Source organism: Mobula hypostoma, chromosome 1 (genome assembly GCF_963921235.1).
Source record: "Mobula hypostoma chromosome 1, sMobHyp1.1, whole genome shotgun sequence".
Taxonomy (NCBI): Eukaryota; Metazoa; Chordata; class Chondrichthyes; order Myliobatiformes; family Myliobatidae; genus Mobula; species Mobula hypostoma.
The window spans coordinates 140,949,284-140,966,507 of NC_086097.1; positions in this window are offsets into that span (position 1 = coordinate 140,949,284).

Below are 17,224 nucleotides of genomic sequence, written 5' to 3' on the forward strand. Positions count from 1 at the left end.
TGGTTGGTGCGTGGAATGCACTGCTGGAGTCAGTGGTGGAGGCAGATACACTAGTGAAGTTTAAGAGACTACTAGACAGGTATATGGAGGAAACTAAGGTGGGGGTTTATATGGGAGGCAGGGTTTGAGGTTCGGCACAACATTGTGGGCCGAAGGGCCTGTACTGTGCTGTACTATTCTATGTTCTATGGTCTATAACTGTTAGCCACGGTCGAGGTAACAGAAGAGTATAGAAACATAGAAACATAGAAAATAGGTGCAGGAGTAGGCCATTCGGCCCTTCGATCCTGCACCGCCATTTATTATGATCATGGCTGATCATCCAACTCAGAACCCCGCCCCAGCCTTCCCTCCATACCCCCTAATCCCCGTAGCCACAAGGGCGGTTATTGTTGTGCTTGTTTGGGAAGTGGCGTAAGGCCAAACTAGGGAACTACGGGGAGGCGAGCCTAAAATCAGAGCCGGGAAATTTACAAGAAGATATGGAATAAACGAGCAATTGGGATTGAAACGGCTCATCAAATAATCATCATGATATTGTGCGTGGGATATCATGTGAAGAATTTTTTTTGAAGAGGTGACCAACAGGATCAACGAGAGCAGGGTGGTAACAATTTTAGCAAATTTTTAACAAGGTTCCGCATGGTAAACTGGTCCAGAAGATCCGGACACATGCGATTAAGAACGGACGAGCCACTTGCATACTGGCTTAGCCTGATCTTAACAGTCCAAGTTTGGTGTGGAATCTGTGATTATTGGTGTTCCACGGGGATCTTGCTGGGTCCACTATTATTAATTACCCACAGACGTACATTCATAACATCGATGAATAGTTAGAAAGTTTATGAATGAGATCAAACTCAGCCGTGTAGTGGACAGTGAAGAAGGCTCCTTGAGATGACGACAAGATCTATGTGAATCATCGGGGATAATGGGCCAGGGCATAGCAGATGCAATTTAACTCGCCAATTACAAAATTTAAAAACATTTAGTCTGTTTGCGATTGGATGGTTTAGAGAGCAATATCGGTCTTACGTAGGCAAATGGGACTAGCTCTGGGTAGTATGGACGGGTTGTACAGAAGGGCCCATTCGGTGCTGCGAATTCCACTAGTATATGAGTTTATACTGGGAAAATGCATTTATTTGGAGATCAGAGGAGTCGAACGACGGGAAAGCGGCGCGAGACTTGAAGATCAGCCATGATCTTTATGAACCAGGAACACGAGGAAGGCGGACTCATCCGCTCTCATTTCCCCTCCTTTTATGTTCTCATCTCTGTGGCGTGCTGCGTCAACCCTCAGAATCTGAAGCGAGAACGCTGCAATCAGTCAGTGGATTAAGCCTCAGGTATCCTTTGCTCTGGAGATTTCAGAGCTTTCAAAAATTGGCACTAATAAGGGAGAAAACCAATGTTAATACAAGAGGAACGTCGGAGGCAGAGCGAGGCTAGGTAGGCAAGAAGGGTACCGGCTGACGGCGAAAGGTTCCTCTCTCCTGCAGCATAGTGCATCCTCATCGATGGGAACTGGAGTGACAGACGTTGCGCAACTTTTAATGTGACTCCTTATGTATTACACATCCGCAGACTCCCTGTTTCCGTTCCCCTTTCGTCGTCGAATAATTCGATCACGTTGTATTATTTCCTCCCACAGGTAAAGTGGCGCTTCAAATATGACAGATGTTCAATTATCGATCACCAAGGCTCCGACAAAACCTGTGCACTTTTACTTTGATATTCAACAACTCGATTTTGTGGAAGCTACATTGGTACCGGCAGAGGCCGGGGCAAGGCCTGCAACGGCCATTGTATTTTAAGAGCTCATACGACACCAAGAGGGATTAATTGCGAGCAAAGTACCTGAGACTCAATCGTGCACTCTGCTCTTGATGAATATCCCGCGAGAAGGATGCTGGCACCTACTACTGCGCTTACTGGCTACACACTGTTCAAATGCGAAGGGAAATCAGTACGTAAACCCAACGGTTACTTTGTGCATAACGTGTTCACTGACCAAGTAACAGGTGTTAAGCCTCACGATTTCCGCGAACATCTGCATTTAACTAATGCCATTCGTTGTTTTTAGCCTCAGTTCAATTTGCATATTACTTTATAGTTTGGTTGAATAAAGGTGTTTCGATAAATTTTGCGATGGACTATGAACGTGGATTCACTTTTCATGAATGGATCCGAGCTAACAGCGTGATCATAGTGATCATAATGAACCTAAGCTCCCTGCTCTGAACTCGCGCTATGACGTTGTGCGGTCCCCAAGTAGATTTTTCGGATCATTTTCCCACTTCTGTTTATCCCACTTGCCCCCCCCCAAACCCCCCCCCCCAACTTTCACAGAGATATCTAGCACGGAAACGTCCCTCCTCCCAGGTCATTCATTCTGACGATCACTATAGCTGTGCCACACACGTTTTTACATATCTCTATACCTCTTCCGAAGCCTGCTGCTCCCGAGGGCTAATTCCTAATTCTACGCCGACTGTCCATATAACAAAAGTTATTCTGTTTCCTTAATATCCTTGTGAGTCTTCTCTGAACCATAAGGGCACCTTCCTATAGTTAGACCACCGGAAATGAGCACCATACTCCAAGACACGAGAAAATCCACAGATGCTGAGAGTCCATAGCAATCAGGGCGGTCTCTGCCCGAAACGTCGAATTTTTACTCTTTTCCATAGATCCTACCTAGCTTGCTGAATTCCATCAGCATTTTGTTTGTGTTATCATATTCCAAGTGTGGTTTAACCAATATTTTGTAAAATAATGCTTTACTCCATCTATTGTAATCAACGAACTAACTGATGAATGACCTCGCCACCCTATCCAACTGTGTCTCTGCCTTCAGGGGACTATATACTTCTGCCCCTCGATGTCTCTGCTTTACATCTGCTACTGTGTAAATCCTGGCCTGCTTTAAGAATTCCATCTGCTTTTCTTTGTAATAATCCTTGTAAATCTTGTAATCTTACACAACTTCCAAAGATGTCCGATAACAATTTGGTGTAGTCTGCAAATAGCTAACCACGCCATCCACAATCTGATCTATTATGTTATTGCAGACAATGAATAGCAGGATGCCTAGCATTCCTGAGGAACTCCTTTCCTGTATTTCCAAGGTAATTCTCCGTGCTTATTTGCTCACATCCTCATAACCAGAGCAATTGCCGAAGAGACGTTAGGTCTTGTTGTTGAGTAGCTCGCTCAGCTGTCTTGTTAGCTTGCAGACGTGCCGTTACCCAGCTGGGCAACATCATCAGTGCAACTTCGAATTAAATATTGGAGCTGTACATTGTTCCTGTTTTATTTGCCCTGTGGTTAGTCCGTTTGAGTGTGTATGTGTGTGTGTGTGTGTGTGTGTGTGTGTGTATGTGTGGGTGTGTGTGTGTAGGGGAGTGGGGGGCGGAATATGTGCCATTTCTGTTGGTTACCGATTATGTAATCCGCTATTGGTTCGTTACAATCCAATTAGTTGATAATGTTTGTCCTCGCAGTGTTAGTCGACCGTTATGTAGGCTGAATATCGTCCTCATCGACTGACGCGTGGAATCAGCTGTGAATTGGCTCTTGGCTCTGCACTGACGATCTGACGCTGAAGTGGGTTCATTTCGACGCGCTTGCTGATAGAATTCTGTATCGAAAACAAAGCCTCTAAGAAATCTCTGCGCCATCTGCGACAAGCATTATATTGGACAGCCTGGTAGGAAGCTATCAACAATGGTACATGAACACCAACTGGCTGTAAGCCGTCATGATCAACTTTCCCTTATATCTATACATTGTGGCAGCGAAGCACATCAATTCGACTCGACCAATATTATTATCCTAGGCCAAGCCCGTCAACGAGAAGGCCGAGAATTCTTGCACTAATGATGTTGCCTAGCTGGGTAACTAAATGTCTGCAAGCTAACAAGTCAGCTCAGCGAGCCACTCAACAACAATATCCTAAACTTGATCTACAAATCTTTTCCAACACCTTAACTACGTAAGGTCTATTGTTTGTGGCGGTGCTCCATGGGATTAAGAAAGGTAAATTCCTATTTCGATATAGAGAAATATTACATAGTAACACAAAACCTCGAGATACAGCACTGTGAAAAAGTCTTGGGCACATTTCGCCTACTTTCCCACAGTACCAGTCTTTTCCACAATACTATAGTAGATTTATATGCTGCACTGTAATGCTGTCGCAAAAAAAATACCCAACTAATTTCATGACATGTGTGAATGAAGGTAAACCGGATTCTGATATGGGCCTCGATTGTGGACTGAGAGTAGGAAGTGGGTAGGAAGAGGGGAACTGTGGTTGAGAAAAGGGGAAGGGAGAAAGGGAGGGAGCAGGAAGCACCAGGGAAACATTCTGTAAAGATCAACAAATTAATTGTTTGGAATCAAATGAGCTTGCCTGCTGTCTCAGGACTGAGTTCGTCTGCACCCACGTCACTTCCGCCCCGACACTCCTTCTCTTCCACCTGTCACAAACCCCACCCGTGGAGCTCCACTTTCGCCATTCCCAGCATCCTTTGCTCCTGCCGCGTTTACAAACTCCGCTTCTCTGTTTTAAAATACAGTACTGTGCAACAGTCTCAGGCACCCCATACATGCTTTAAGACTTTTGCACATTACCGTACATTAGGTATACGGGCCTCCAATCCGCAAAACAACCCTCTATTGACATCCCCTGGTTCCTACTACAAGGCAATTTAGTATCCTTATGGCTCGCTGACCCTGGTTCCCGTGTAATCTTACCTTGCAGATCAGACTTCCAAGCGGATTCTTCCACAAAGCCTTGCTAAAGTCCATGTAGACAAAATCCCTCCCTCATTAATACTCTTAGTCATTTCTTCAGTAATGTCAATTGAGTTTGAAACACGTGGCATTCCCATGTACTGACTATGCTGACTATCCTCAATCAGTCTTGCCTTTGCAAATGCTCTGAAATCTCGACCCACAAACTATTTTGGCAGCATGTTCCAGTAATCATTCACTCCATTTGTAATGATCTTCTGAAATCCCCTATAAAACACTCTCCTTACCTTAAACCTGTACTCCTTTGTTTTCTGAGTGCCTACTGCAGGACGACGTTTCTGACCATTCACTACACCTATTCTTCTGAAGACTCTTTATACCTCCAACAGGTTGCCACAGCAGTCTCCTTGTCATGGTCCGGTCCGTGAAGTCCGCATTCCATTTCACGGTCCGGTCCATCAATCCGTATTCCAGGTTTACCTGTTTTCCCCGTTTCTGTTGGGTGCTGTAATTTAGGCACATGGTTCTTGTTAAGGCAGACACATAAATACCTCTGGAGATCAGGGTTTGGCTGCTGGATTGTTCTTGTCCTAACCCCCTGTCTGAATCCCTTCTCTGCCCCTTCCTCCTGAAGTCTTGCCATGCCCCTGCAACCTATGTCTGAAGTCTCGCTTCGCCTGGAGCTTTGCCTCGCCTGTAACCCTTGCCTGCACCACTGTCAAGGTCAATCGCCGGAGCACGATAAGGAACTGTCTATCGTTGTTCTGGACTGTCTCTGTGTCCACGCGTTCGCTAGGTAGGTCCGGCCGTCTGCCGCTACCTTATGTTGGGAACCTTCTCGTTGCATTCTGCATTCTGTGTGATGAGTCCCGACCCTACGTCCTGTACCCAAGAAGGAGTCCCGGCTCTGTGTTCCATGTTCCTGTCTCTTCTTCGACCAAGGCTCTGCTTCCTGTCTCTCCTTCGATCTAGTCAAGGCTTTGGGGTCTCGTCCAGTTCTGGCCACGATCCTAGAACCTTGTCCTGTCCAAGCCATGGCTTTGTGTTCTCGTCTTGTCCATGTGTCTCGCCCGGCCCAGGAGTGCCTAGCCCAGCCCCGTGCTAGGGTTCCCTCGTCCTGTACTCGGGTTCCCTTGTCTTTTTCAGGAGTCTCACGTCCAGTCCTGTTGCCTCTCCTCGTCCTGTAGCCACGTCTTGTCCTCGCATAGTTCTGGAGTCCGAGCCCGAGTCAAGTCCCAGGTTCTGGGTCCTTACCCAGTCTCTGGCTCGGAGTCCAAACCCAAGCCTCGAAGTACACTCGCGCCTCGAGGAACCCAAGCCTGTTCATGTCTTAGCCTAGATCCGGGTTCCGAGCCCGAGTCACGACCCAGGCTTCGTGTTCTTGTACAGACTCTGGCTCGGAGTCCTTGTCCAGGCTCCTAGTTCCTAGTCCCTCGTCTAGGTCCCGGTTTCCTAGTCATGTCCTAGCCCAAGTCTGAATTCCTGTCTCAGCTCCTAGTCTGTATCCAGTCACGTCCCTAACTCTAGGCTCTAATCCTGTCCTTTTCTTAGTACTTCAGTGTCTGTGTCCTGCAATTGGGTCCGCCATCAACGCCCCACTATGACACTCCTTCAATCCAGGGGAAACAAGCATAGCCTATAGCCAATGATCTGCAGAATTCCTGTTGTTTGAGTTATAACTCTGAGTGTTGGTTTTGACCCAAGCCATATTTCAGTTGGGCCAAGCAATGATATTCGAATGCTAACCCCACGCCCAACCATCCTCCTTTCGCAGCCGGGCTTCTGTCCGTCCGTGGCGGAGATAGATCCCGATCATGCATTAGTATTATTGGGATACCAGCACCAGCTATGATGTAATGATTAAAATAATATATTTAAATATTTAAATTAACTGCTTGCGTTATATTCTTTCGCTCACAGTTTGTCATCCGTGTGTCCTTGTCGAGATCGCCATTTATTGCCAACTCCGCTATCCCTGAGAAGACATAACACTGGCCAGAGGAGCAGGTGACGGGTTGGAGATCCAACTCGCAGCCGGACATCCCAAAGCATTTCTACCATCTACAAGGCACAGGATAGAGAGTAATACAGAAGGTGGAGATAAGCTACCTCTTCGGACGCTGCAGCCCTTCTTGTGAAGGCGCTCTCTCAGTGCTGGGAAGGAGCATGGAGGTTTCGATTCACTGATAACTGAGGACCGCTGATTTATAGTGTGTTCTATTTCTGGACATAATATAAATCGGATTGAAGTTTAGAGTGGTAAATAGTTGCGAATCAAAAGCAAAACGTTATCCTGGAGATTGAAAAATGTTGACCCCGTTTATCTTAACACGAGGAATTCTGCAAATACTGGAAATCCAAAGCAACACACAAAAACTGCTGGAAGAACTCGGCAGGTCAGATAACAGCCATAGAAATGAGTAAACTGTCGGCGTTTCGGGCTTAGAGTCTTCTTCACGACTGGAAAGGAAGGGGGAAGACAACAGAATGAAAAGATGGGGGAAGGGATGAAGTTTAGCTAGAATGTGATAGGTGAAGCCAGGTGGGTAGGAAGGGTAAACTGCGGCCAAAGAAGCAAAGTAATAGGAGAGTAGAGTGGACGATAGTGACAGGGAAGGCGGCGGGGACCCAGGGTGAGGGGAGAGGCAGGAAGAAGTAAGGGGACTGAATGAGAAATGGAAGAAGAGTGGAGGGGTAGATTTTTCTTACTCTAAAAAGAAACCAATATTCATGCCGTCAGGTTGGAGTTTCCGCGTACAGAATATAGGGTGTTGTTCCTCCACGCTGAGGGTGGCCTCATCGTGGCACAGAAGGAATCCATGGGAAAACATGACAGAACTGCAGCGGGAATGAGAATTAAACTGTTTGGCCACCGGGAGGTTCCGCTTTTGTCCAATGGATCGTAGGTGCTAGACAAAGCGGTCTCCCAATTTACCACGGGTCTCAACATAGAGGAGGCCGCCTCGGGGGCACTGGACACAGTAAATGACCCCAGCAGATTCGCAGGTGAATTGTTGTCTCATCTGTAAGGACAGAATCGAGGACTTTACACAGCTTATCGAAAAGACAGGCAGGTGGAAATATATAGGGTTGGGTGGCTCTATCGAAAGACCTGAAATCGAATAATTAAGAAGATGTAGAATCCGTGTAGGTAAAGCTGAGATACTACAAGGGAGTTATATGATGGGAGTTATATGCTGGCATCAGAACTGTAGCAAAGATATGGGTTACCAATTACAAAAGGAGACAGAAAAGGCTTGTCAAAAAGGGAGTATCACGATAGTCATAGGGGATTTCAATATGCACGTTAGATTAGGTTAGATTATGAGGACACTCAGTCTTCGTTTGTTGTCATTTAGAAATGCATGCATTAAAAAATGATACAATGTTCCTCCGGAATGATATCACAAGAAACACAGGACAAACCAAGACTAAAACGGACAAAACCACATAATTATAACATATAGTTACAACAATGCAAAGCAATACCGTAATTTGACAAAGAGCAAACCATGGGCACGGTAAAAAAATAAGTCTCAAAGTCCCGATAGCCTCATCATCTCATGCAGACGGTGGAAGGGCGAAACTCTTCCTGCCATGATCCTCCCAACGCCGCAAACTGGCCGATGCAACACCATTAGAACCCGATCTCCAACTCTGAGTCCGTCCGAAAACTTCGAGCCTCCTACCAGCCTTCCAACACCATCCTTTGCCAAGCGCTGCGACCCCGCATCGGGCGGCGAGCAACAAGAAAGGCCGAGGACTCGGGGCCTTCCCCTCCGGAAATTCTGGATCAAACAGTAGCAGCAGCAGCGAAGCAGGCATTTCAGAAGTTTCTCCAGATTTTCCTCCGTGCTCTCACGTCTGTGTCCATCAAATCACAATTGTGCACGGCACCCTACTTGACAGATAACAGACACCACCACGGGAGTGGCTGCTACGAGCTGCGTCGCGCTGCCATCTTCTCCTCCCGCCATGGTGATTGAGAAAATCAAGTTGATGCTTGATCTCAAGAGGGGGCATTATCAGAATGTCCTCAAGATGGCTTTATTGTGCAGCTCGCGGTTAGCCCAGGAGGACATCGACTATTCTATATTGGACGTTGTGCCAGGACCCGCTATTGATTAGCGATGTTAGGGTAAAGGAACTCTTAGGAGACAGCGGTCATAATTTGATAGACTTCATCTTACAATTTCAGTGGGGAATCTCAAATCAGACGTATAAGAATTACATTGGAGTAAAGGTATTTACGGAGGCTCAAGAGAGAAGCTGACCAAGATGACCAAGAGATTGGAAGAGGACACAGGCAGGGATGATGGAAGAGCAGCAACGACTGGAATTTCTGAGAGCATTTCGGAGGCGCAGGATAAGAAAAATAGGTATTCCAACGGCAAGATGACACAACTGTGGCTGACAAGAGATGTCAAAGCCAACATGAAAGCTAAAGAAGAAAAGCAAATGAGAGGGCATATAATAGAGCAAAGATTTGTAGGAAGTTTTTAAAATCTAACAGATAACAACTAAAACAATCCATAAAAATGGAATACGGCTAACCAATAATATTAAACAGAATACTTAATGTAAAGGGTAAACGAGAGTCGGGAATACATGTTGGGCTGCTGGAAATTTATGCTAGGGAGGTAGTAATGGGATGCAAAGAAATAGATGGTGGATCGATAAAGTATTGTCCACCGGTCTTTACTATTGAAGGCATTAACAGTGTGCTAGAAGTTCAAGACTGTCATGGAGCAGAAGTGACTGAAGTTGACATCACTAGGGAGAAGATGCTTAGGAAACTGAAAGGTCTGGCGTTAGATAAATCACCTCGACCAGATCGTCCGCACCCCAGGGTTCTGAAAGAGGTGGCTGAAGTCATTGTGGAGGCCTTAGAAATGATCATTCAATAATCAATAGATTCTGACATGGTCCTGGAGGAATAGAACATTGCTAATGTCAGTCTACTCTTCACAAGGGCGAGAAGGAGAAGAAAAGAAAATATAACCCAGTTGGTATGAGCTCAGTGGTTGGGAAGTGGTTGGAGTCAATTGCTAATGATGTACTTTCGGGATAATTGGAGACACAAGATAAATTAGTCTGAAGTCAGGTTGGTTCATTAAGGGATAATCGTGCCTGGTAAAGCTATTGGAAAGCCTTAAAGCAATAATAAGCAGGATAAACAAAAGAGAATGAATGGGTGTTGTGTACTTGTTTTTCCAAAAACCTTTGACGAAGTGCAGCACATCAAGCTGCTTAACCGGTTAAAAGCGACGGTACTACGGGACAGATACTGGCATCGGCAGAGCATTGGCTGATTGGCAGGAGGCATAGAGTGGAAATAAAGGGATTTTTTTTTCTGGTCGGCTGCCAGTGACTACTGGTGTTTCACAAGTGTCTGCGTTGGGACCACTTCTTTTTACTTTCTATGTCAATGATTTCAATGACACAATTGATGGCATAATAGTCATGTTTCTGGACAATAGGGAGGTAAATGGAGGAACAGGTAGTGATGAAGTGGCAGGAAAACTGCAGAAGGACTTAGACTGATTGGAAGAATGGCAAAGAATTGGCAGATGGAATTCAGTGTCATGGAAATGTACAGTCATGCACTTTGGTAGAAAGAATCAAAGCATGGACTATTTTCGAAATGAAGTGAAAATTCAAAATTCCGAGGTGCAAAGGGACTTGGGCGTACTCGTGCAGGATTCCCGAACGGGTAATTTGCAAGTTGAATCCGTGGTGAGGAAGGCAAATATAGCGTTAGCTTTCATTTCAAGGGGACTAGAATATATAAACAAGGATGTAATGTTGAGGCTTTATAAGGCACTGCTAAGGCCTCATTTGGAGTATTGTGAGCAGTTTTGGGTTCCTTATCTAAGAAAAGATGTGCTGACAGTGGAGAGATTTTGATGAGGTTCACGAGGATGATTTTGGGAATGAACGGTTACCATCCGAGGACTGATTGATACCTTTGTGCCTGTGTTCCCTGGAAATCAGATAAATGAGGGGGATCTCATGAAAACCTATCAAATGTTGAGTAGCCTCTACAGAGTGGATGTGGAAAGGATACTTCCTATTGTGGTGGCGGGAATCTTAGACCAGAGGGCACAGAATGGAGGGCACCCATTTAGAATGGAGATGATGACCAATTAATTTTGCTGGAGAGGGATGACTGTGGAAGTCAATAGCACATGTGGCTGTGGAGTCCGAGTCATTGTGCTGAGGTTGATAGATTCTTGATTAGTCAAGGCATGAAGGGTTTCGGGGAGAAGGCAGGAGACAGGGCTGAGAGGGAGATGGAGCAGATTCGAAGGGCTAAGTGGCCTAATTTTTGTCCTATCTGTTATGACCTTATCGATTCAATACAAGTAAGGTAAAAGGTGAATGGGCAGGTGCAGTACTTTGGCTGCTTGCGGGGAGGGAAGAATCGACAAGGGGACCGCAAAAGGAACGTTTGCTGTGGAAAGTGGAGAGTGCTGCGGGGAGGGTGCAGGAGAGGTAAAGGTATGTTAAGTGGTGGATTACTTTGGAGATAGCAGAAGTTGTGGCGAATAATGTGTTGGATGCGGAGGCCCATCCGGTAGTAGTTAAGAACAAGAGGAACACTATTACTGTTTAGGCGACGGGAAGTCCTGGTGAGCACGGCCGTTAGGGAAATTGAGCAGATGTGGGTGAGTGCAGCGTCGATAATGGGCGCAGGGAAGGCACATATCCCAGCTTAAAATGCCTACTGTTTTTCATTTCCAGAGATGTTGCCTGACCTGCTGAGTTCCTCCAGCATGTTGAGTGCTTTGCTTCCGTTTATCTTCAATGACCAGCGTATTGTATTTGATTGAAAGCAGAGCTTCCCAGTTCCTGATGTTGGATTAGATTGTGTAATTGTTATTTCTTTGCAGTTTAACTATTCTATGCCTGCTAGTGTTTTCTATAATTACCTATGTATGTAATTGTTCAGTGTGTCCCTTAATGGTTACAGTTGTTTGTATTATTTTGGAAACATGTTGATTCGCCATCTTCTTTCCCTTCCCTTTCTTCATTGTTATTAGACTTTTGCTACTCTCCCTTTCCAATTCCTTTAATCTCCTGGAGCTTATTGCAACAATTATGGAGCCACGCATTTTATATTTCGTTCTTGACTTCTAAAAGAACCTTGGATCAAAAACATCAGAATCCAACACTGCGATCCCTCCACTGATAGTGAGCATTTTAAGGCTGTACATTTTATTTACATTCAATGAAGGAGAAGAGGAAAAAGAAGTCACGAACGGTGATCCTAGTAATGACACATTCCAGTCCGTGGACTGCGGACTCCGGGTCTTCCGGCTGACCCTTATTTCATTTGGGCTTAATCATAGGCACCTAATGCTCGTCCTGAGGCTGGGAATATAAGTGGCCCTGGGTTCGAGTGTGGGTGCTGGTTCGTTTCGTCAGTATCCCGTCCTCGCCACTGTGGGGTAAGTCAGGCCGTCTTTGCCGTTTTCCTACGGTTGGGTCTGTCCCTTCCTGTCCTTGCCTCCATTGGGTAAGCCAGGCCTTCTTTGCCGTTACCCTGAGGCTGGACCCTTCCGCTTCCTTCTGAAGCCTCGCCTGCAACTTTGTTAAGTTCTACCATCAGAGCGAGACCGGAGCTTTGCTGTGTCAAGATAAGGAACTGTCTATCGTTGAGTTGGAACTGTCTCTGTGTCCACGCCTGCGCTAGGTAGGTCCGGCCGTTTCCCGCTACCTAGTGTTAGGAACCGTCTCGTAGTGTTCAGCACTCTGTGTACAGCCCCGGCCCTAAGTCCTGTTCCCAAGGAGAGGTTCCGGCTCTGTGTTCCATGTCCCTGTGTTCCTGTCTCTCAAGTCCAAGGCTCCGTGTTCCCGTGCTCTAGATCTAGGCTTTGTGTTCCTGTCCTCCCAAAGACTAAGGCTCTGCGTTCCTGTCGTCCCGAGCCCAAGGTTCCGAGGTTCCTGTCGTCCCAAGTCCAAGGATCGGCAGTTCCTGAGTACCAGGTCAAGGCTTCGTGTTCTCGTCCTGTCCATGTGCCTCGTACTGTGATAGAGCTCTCTCGTCCTGTACTGGAGTTCCCTCGACCTGTCCAGGAGTCTCTCATTCTGTCCTGTAGCCTCGCCTAGTCCTGTCTCCCAAGACCACGTCATGGTTTTGCCTAGTTCTGGAGTCCGAGCCCGAGTCAAGACCCAGGTTCTGGGTCCTTGTCCAGTCTCTGGCTCGGAGTCCAAACCCAAGCCTCGTCATGTCCTCGCCTCGAATAACCCAAGCCTCGTCATGTCCTCGCCTCGAAGAACCGAAGCCTCGTCATGTCCTCGCCTCGGAGAACCCAGGCTTCGTCATGTCCTTGCCTCGAAGAACCCAAGCCATGTCCAGTCCTGTAGCCACGTCGTGTCCTTGCCTAGTTCCGGGGTCCGAGCCCGAGTCAAGACCCAGGTTCTGGGTCCTTGTCCAGTCTCTGGCTCAGAGTCCAAGCCCAGGCTGTTAGTTCCCAGTTCCTTGTCCTGGTCCCGCTTGCCTAGCCAATGTCCTAGCCCAAGTTGTGTTCTTCTCCTCGCTCTCAAGTCAAGTCCTGTTCCTAGTACTTCAGTGTCTGTGTCTTGCATTTGGGTCCGTCACCAGCGCCCCCATATGACTCTGAGGCTGTCTACAAGAAGGGTCAGAGCCATCTCTATTTCCTGAGGAGACTGAGGTCCTTTAACATCTGTCGGACGATGCTGAGGATGTTCTACGAGTCTGTGGTGGCCAGTGCAATCACGTTTGCTGTTGTGTGCTGTGGCAGCAGACTGAGGGTAGCAGAGACCAACAGAATCAACAAACTCATTCGTAAGGCCAGTGATGTTGTGGGGATGGAACTGGACTCTCTGACGGTGGTGTCTGAAAAGACGATGCTGTCCAAGTTGCATGCCATCTTGGACAATGTCTCCCATCCACTACATAATGTACTGGTTGGGCACAGGAGTACATTCATCCAGAGACTCATTCCACCGAGATGCAACACAGAGCGTCATAGGAAGTCATTCCTGCCTGTGGCCATCAAACTTTACAACGCCTCCCTTGGAGGGTCAGACACCCTGAGCCAATCGGCTGGTCCTGGACATTTCCTGGCATAATTTATATATTACTATTCAACTATTTATGGTTTTATTACTATTTAATTATTTATGGTGCAACTGTAACGAAAACCAATTTCCCCCGGGATCGTTAAAGTCTGACTATGACTATGACTATGACTAAATAAGAACGTAAGAACTTCAGAAATGGGAGAAGGAGTAGGCCATCTGACCAGTCAACCATGAAACAATGACTCAGCTCCACCTATTTGTCTTTTCTAACCTTAAATCCTCGACTAATCAAAACTCTGTCTACGTATTAACTATATTTAATGAGGTAGCACATACTGCCTTTCCAGCCAGAGATAAGCAGATTAACTTCAGTAGTCCCAGCCGACCCTATCTCTTCTCATAGGCCAATCCCTCCTCCCAACGCCACCTTCAGAATTAACCGAGTAACCCGTTTCTCTATCACCTACAAAGCTAGTACATCTTTTCTCAAGTACGAGATCCGAAATATAGGCAGCACTCCAGATGTGGCCACACCAGTAACCCGTACAATTGCTGTCCTCTATCCATGCTAATACATGACCCCCAAACCAGACATCCATCTACAGATAAATCTGTTATAGAAACATAGAAACCTAGAAAGCCTACAATGCAGGCCCTTCGGCCCACAAAGTTGTGCCGAACATGTACTTACTTTAGAAATTACCTAGGGTTACACATAGCCCTCTATTTTTCTAAGCTCCATTTACCTATCCAAGAGTCTCTTAAAATACCCTATCGTATCCTCCTCCAGCACCGTCGCCGGCAGCTCATTCCACGCACTCACTACTCTCTGCGTAAAAAGCTTAACCCAGACATCTCCTCTGTACCTACGTCCAAGCACCGTAAACTGTGCCCTCTCGTGTTAGCCATTTCAGCCCTGGGAAAAAGACTCTGACTATACACATGATCAACGCCTCTCAGCATATTATACACCTCTATCAGGTCACCTCTCAACCTCCTTCGCTCCGAGGAGAAAAGTCCAAGTTCACACAACCTATTCTCATAAAGCATGCTCCCCAATCCAGGCAACATTCTTGTGAATCCCCTCTGCACCCTTTCTGTGGTTTCCATATTCTTCCTGTAGTGAGGCGACCAGAACTGAGCACAATACTCCAGGTAGGGTCTGACCGGGGTCCTATATAGATGCAACATTACCTCTCGGCTCCTAAACTCAATACCACGATTAATGAAGGTCATGCACCGTATGCTTTCTTAACCACAGAGTCAGCCTGTGTAGCAACTTTGAGTGTCTTATGGATTCTGACCCCAAATCCTTCTGATCCTCCACACTGATAAGAGTCTCGTCATTAATACTATATTCTGCCTTCATATTCGACCTACCAAAATAAACCACCTCACACTTATCTGGATTGAACTCCATCTGCCACTTCTCAGCCCAGTTTTGCATCCTATCGATATCCTGCTGCAACCTCTGACAGCCCTCCACACTATCCACACACCCCCAACCTTTGTGTCTTCAGGAAATTTACTAACTCATCCCTCCACTTTATCATCCAGGTCATTTATAAAAATCACGAAGAGTAAGGGTCCCAGAACAGATCCCTGAGGCACACCACTGGTCACCGACCTCCATGCACAATATGACCCGTCTACAACCAATCTTTGCCTTTTGTGGGCAAACCAGTTCTGAATCCACAAAGCAATGTCCCTTTGGATCTAATGCCTCTTTACTTTCTCAATAAGCCTGACACGGGGTACCTTAACAAATGTCTTGCTGAAATGCATATACACTTCATCTACTGCTCTACATTCATCAATGTGTTTAGTCACATCCTCAGACAATTCAATCAGGCTTGTAAGGCACGACCGGCCTTTGATAAAGGCATGCTGACTATTCCTAATCATATTAATTCACTCCAAATGTTCATGAATTCTGCCTCTCAGGATCTTTTCCATCAACTTACCAACCACTGAAGTAGGTTTGACTGGTCTATCATTTCTGGGCTATCTCTACCCCCTTTCTTGAAAAAGGGAACAATATCTGCAACCCTCCAATCCTCTGGAACCTGACCGTCCTCAATGATGATGCAAATATCATCACCAGAGGCTCAGCAATCTTCTCTCTCGCCTCCCACAGTAGCCTGGGGTACATCTCGTCCAGTCCTTTGACTTACCCAACTTGATGCTTTCTAAAAGCTCCAGCACAGCCTCTTTCTTAATATCTATATGCTCAGGCTTTTCACTCCGCTGTAAGTCATCCCTACAATCACCAAGATTCTTTTCCGTAGTGAAAACTGCAGCAAATTATTCATTAAATGCCTCTGCTATCTACTCCGGTTCCATGCACACTTTTCTACTGTCACACTTGATTGGTCCTATTCTCTCACGTCTTATCCTCTTGCTCTTCAGATACTTGTGGAATGCCCTGGGGTTTTCCTTAACCCTGTTCGCCAAGGCATTCTCATAGCCTCTTCTGGCTCTCCTAATTACATTCTTAAGCTCCTTCGTGCTAGCCTTATAACCTTCAAGATCTCCTTCATTACCTAGTCTTTTGAACCTTTTGTAAGCTCATGTTTTCTTCTTGATTAGATTTAAAACAGCTTTTATACACCACGGGTCCTGTACCCTACCATCCTTTCCCTGTCTCATTGGAACGTACCTATGCAGAACTCCACACAAATAGCCCCTGAACATTTGCCACATTTCTGCCGTACAATTCCCTGAGAACACCGGTTCCCAATTTATGCTTCTAAGTTGCTGCCTTGTAGCCTCATATTACTCCTTACTCCAATTAAGTGCTCTCCTAACTTGTCAGTTCCTATCCCTCTCCAATGCTATGGTAAAGCATATAGAATTGTGATCACTATTTCCAAAATGCTCTGCTACTGAGAGATCTGACATCTGACCAGGTTCATTTCCCAATACCAGATCAAGTAAAGACTCTCCTCTGGTAGGCTTTTCTGCATATTGTGCCAAGAAACCTTCCTGAACATACCTAACAAATTCCACGCCATCTAAACCCCTTGCTCTGGGGCGATACCAATCAACATTTGGGAAATTAAAATCTCCCACCAAGACAACCCTGTTATTATTAGACCTTTCCAGAATCTGTTTCTCTATCTGCTTCTCGATGTCCCTGTTATTATTGGGTGGACTATAAAAAACACCCAGGAGAGTAATTGACCCCTTTTTGTTCCTAACCTCCACCCACAGAGACTTCGTAGACAATCCTTCCGTGATTTCCTCCTTTTTACAGCCGTGACACTATCTCTGATCAGCAGTGCCACGCACCCACCACTTTTGCCTCCCTGCCTGTCCTTTCTGAAACTTCTAAAGCCTGGCACTTGAAGTAACCATTCCTGACCCTGAGCCATCCAAGTCTCTGTAATGGCCGCACATCATAGTTCTAAGA